The sequence below is a fragment of the Tenrec ecaudatus genome, chromosome 17 (genome assembly GCF_050624435.1).
Source record: "Tenrec ecaudatus isolate mTenEca1 chromosome 17, mTenEca1.hap1, whole genome shotgun sequence".
Lineage (NCBI taxonomy): Eukaryota > Metazoa > Chordata > Mammalia > Afrosoricida > Tenrecidae > Tenrec > Tenrec ecaudatus.
The window spans coordinates 61,096,087-61,100,631 of NC_134546.1; the positions used below are offsets into that span (position 1 = coordinate 61,096,087).

At 48.2% G+C, this 4,545-nt stretch overlaps 1 pseudogene; it reads right to left on the minus strand.

Annotated features, from left to right (window-relative positions):
- Positions 1-593: 593 nt before the first annotated feature.
- Positions 594-3,486, minus strand: LOC142430465 (small ribosomal subunit protein eS7-like; annotated as a pseudogene).
- Between the last annotated feature and the right edge of the window lie 1,059 nt (positions 3,487-4,545).

The following is a 4,545-nucleotide window of genomic DNA, read 5'->3' on the forward strand; positions in this document are numbered from 1 at the left end:
AGGAGGAAGATCTTGATCCCCTTTCAGCATCCCTTGGCCTGGTAGTCACTGGAGAGCTCCAGGTACCTTGGCATTGAGCTGGGTGTAGGATGTACTCCACCCCCTGGCTCTTCGTTCTTTATGATACTGAAGGGTTTCTCTCTGTTCAGTTCTCTCTCCTTTTATCTGTGGTGACGAGGCGCTCTCAAGTGGGTTCTGGTGCAACAATCGTACGACCGCAAAGCACTGCCCAGCCCATGCCAGCATCACTGTTACTGTAAGTTTGAGCCCATTGTTGCAGCCGTGGCAATCCGTCTTGCTGAGCGTCTTCCCTCTCATTCCTTCCACTCTGGCAAGCATGATGTCCTCTTCCACTTCCCCAGGGATTCTATGCCTCCTCATAGCATGTCCAAGAAGAGAAGACAAAGTCTGGCCGTCTTCTAAGGAACATTCTGGATGTACTTCTTCCAGTGCAGATGGTTCCATTCTTCTGGAAGTCATGGCGTAGTCCATATTCTTCACCAGCACCGGGATGCAAAGGCTTGGGTCTTCCCACTTTTTATTTACTGTCTAGCTTTTAGATTGTGAATAATATTCTATTCAGTCATTTGTGCTTACAATTGAAACTCCAGAAATTCAAATATATCACCCTTGCCTATGAACTTCGTATAAGCTCCAGAGAAGGTTCCAACCTTGTGTTCTATGTTGTTCTGCCAGGCTTTGTCCAAATGAACCTTGATCAGTCTGCTGCCATGCAGCTCTAAGCTGGTTCTCGTGCCCGTGGGTTCACTTGGGAAGACCACGTCTTTGAGGGTCGCATGGTGCACAGCTGTCAGAGTGCGGCTCCTGGGAGACTCCGGCTTATCTTTGTATGGCTTTCCCCAGTAGGGTTGGGCAGGATTCTAAAGGATTCTCCTCTGAGCAATAAAGACGATGTGCTTCCCATGGAATTGATTCTCGTGTTCCCATCCTAACTGAGCTTGGATTTTCTGGAAAGCTTTCAGTTGAGGAACAGGAACAAAGATCATAACAGCGTTCCAGCCACCACCAACTTCTGCTTCCTCGGCTGCCATTATTGTCAACTCCCTTCACTGGGCCTTTGGGGCCAAGTTCATCTCCAACTTAAGAAGAGCCTGAGAAATGCCAGGCTCAAATGTATCCGGCTTTTCGCTGTTGAGCTCTACATTCTTAGCGTTTGAACTGAGTGTGATGGCCTTTTGTATGCCAGGAGGTGATCGTGGTCAAGTACAGCTTAGTCTTCAAGGGATCGGCTTGGCTTTTTTTTTTTACATTTTATTAGGGGTTCATACAACTCTTATCATAATCCATACATATACATACACCAATTGTATAAAGCACATCTATACATTCTTTGCCCTAATCATTTTCAAAGCATTTGCTCTCCACTTAAGCCGTTTGCATCAAGTCCTCTTTTTTCCCTCCCTCCCCACTCGCCCCTCCCTCATGAGCCCTGGATAATTTATGAATTATTATTTTGTCATATCTTGCCCTATCCGGCATCTCCTCTCACCCCCTTTTCTGTTGTCTGTCCCCCAGGAAGGAGGTCACATGTAGATCCTTATAATCGGTTCCCCCTTTCCAACCCACTCACCCTCTACCCTCCCTGTATCGCCCCTCACACCCCTGGTCCTGAAGGTATCATCCACCCTGGATTCCCTGTGCCTCCAGCTCCTATCTGCACCAGTGTACAACCTCTTTAAGGAGATCTTTTGTGGTAGAATTGCCTAATGCAATGCATCCTTTGGTTTGCTGACTGCTGCTTTTATATGTGTTGATGTTTAATCCAAGTAAAATGAAATCCTTCACAACTTTAACCTTTGCTTTATTGATCATGATGTTTATTGATCCAGTTGGGAGGATTTGGGGGGTTATTTGTGTTGAGCTAGCCTCCATATTGAAGCCTCTTGTCTTTGATGGTCATGAGTAAGTCCTTCATGTTCACTGGTTTTCAGCAAGTAAGGTTGTTGTGTCATCTGCATGTTACAGGTTGGTAATGAGTCTTCCTCCAGTTCTCGTTCTTTGTCTCAGATGACGGCGATCCTCAAAGGAGACTCCCCTTACACCAAACCATGGCTGAGACCTTAGCAAGGGTATTCCATCCCATCTTAAGCCCTTTCCATCACAGCACAGCCTCACCTCATCACATGACATGAATCACATGACATCATCACATCCCATCATCACTTCAGCATACCATCACATCACATCACAGCATCACATGACATGAATGACATGATAGCACATGAGATCATCGCAGCACAGCATCACATGACATGACATCACCTCCCTTCACTGATGTCATGTTGTCACATGACATGACATCACAGCACCACAGCACAGCATGAGAGCACATTACATCATTACATCAAGTCACATCATGGAGGATGATCACATAACTGCCAAACCCCTGAGAATCATGGCCCAGTCATGCTCACACAGACTTTTGGGGGACATAATTCAATCCATGATACATGCCTTACACACACACACACACACACACACACACACACACACACAAACCGCCGGGGTGGATTAAAGAGTGAAACACGTAAGCATCAAATAAAGTTGGAGTTGACCAGCCTCTTGCTTCGCGTTGCTGTGTGAGCACTGCTAAAACGGGATGACTGGTGTCAGCAGGAACGCACCGAGTTTCATCCCATCCATGGCGTACCACTCAGCTAGGCAACATGGACACCTGCTTTAATCTTCGTGTCTGCAACTTTCACTGATGGAAGGCCTCTCTCCAGCTCTCCTCGTCCCTTCCCCTTTATCTTTGAGAGTCCGTACAGCTAATGTCACCCTGAGCCTACCATGAGGTCAGTTAGATTCAAAGCACATTTACTTCCCAAATCACAAGGACACCTGCCCCCCTCCCACCCTGGCCTTCAGAGCCACTATGCAATTATACCCCAAGGCGTTGACCCCCTTCTCCCAGGGTTCACTTATTAATCATTGATTACCAGTCCCTTTGGTGAAAGTCCACAGGGTGGTCTCCAGCTTGCCACCGTAGTGCCATTGTGGGGCTCCTCTTCCAGGGTCCCCAAGTCTCACTGCGCTGTAGGTCTGTGAATTGACACAAATCTTGGAACTGGCTGGGGGTCCGTAACTCTCTACAGCGATGGCTCAGGACAAGTTTCTAAATACTAAGCCAGCACAGCGCTTGCTACTGCTGTTACTGTTGTGATGAGACAAGTCAAATAGAGCCTTAAGGCAGTATCTATTGTGTATCTGACCAGATGGGACTAGATAGCTAAGCTAACCCCCTCCTGTGGAATGTTTTCTTTTCTATGATAAGACCACTTGGATCCTGGGAGACCCAGGAGGATGGGCTGTCGTGGTGGGTGTTAAGTGATATTGAGTCAGTTCCAACTCTTAGCCACTCCGGGTACAGAGAACGGAACCCACCAGTCCGGCACCACCCCACCCCCCACCGCCTACAATCGACCTCATGTTTGAACTCACTGTGGCAGCACCATGTCCCTCCATCTTGTCGAAGGTCTTCCTCTTTCCCGCTGCCCCTCCACTGTGCCAAGCTTGGGGTCCTTCTCCCAGAAGAGGAGGTAAGAAGGGAACGGTCATTAAGCCTTGGTCCCTTGCGTGCTTTGCAGTAAGTCCTGCCATTTCCCAGAATGCAAACGACTTGGGGGAAGGGTGTCTTACTAAAGGACTCCAAAAAAAGTCCATTTATATCACTTGTATATCATTTTGAGTCAGACTGCTAACCTAAAGGTTGGTGGTTCAAACCCACCCATTGGTTCCGCAGAAGAAAAGCATGGAGAAGACCCTATGGAGGATTTCTGTTGTTGGGTGCTAACTCATTGGGCTTCTATGTATAACAGATGGAGACACTGCCTGATCCTGTGCCCACTGCACAATGGCTACACTTGAGCCCATGATTGCAGTCACTGGGTCAGCCCCGCTTGTCGAAGGCCTTCTTCTTTTGTGGGGGCCCTCTACTTCCCCAAGCATGACACCTTTGCCCAGGGACTGCTGTCTCCTGAAAACCTGTCGGAGTTGATGAGACAGAGTCTCACCGTCCTTGCCTCCAACGAGCATTCTGACTGTGCTTCTTAGGAGACAGATTTGTTTGTTCTTCTAGTGGTTCGTGGTACTTTCAATCTTTTTCAGCAGCACCAAAACTGAACTACATCAATTCTTCTCAGTCTTCCTCTTCCACTGCCTGACTTTCACGTGGATAAGAGACGATTGCAAACACCACGGCGTGGCACACCTTCCTCCCTAAAGTGCTGCCTTTGTTCGTCAGCACTTTGAAGCGGTCTCCTGCAGCAGATCTGCCCACTGCCACGGATTGTCTGATCTCTCACCTGCTGCCTCCGCGAACATTGGCTGTGGATCCAAGCAAAATTCAATCCTTGAGAACTTCAACCTCTTCTCCATAGTTATGATGTTGCCTCTCAGGCCAGGGGTGAGGATTTGGGTATTCGTTACATTGAGTTGCGGTCCACCCTGAAGGTGTCAGGCTTCGATCTTCATCAGCAAGTGATTCAAATCCGCCTCACGTTGAATCAGCAAGGCTGTGTCCGC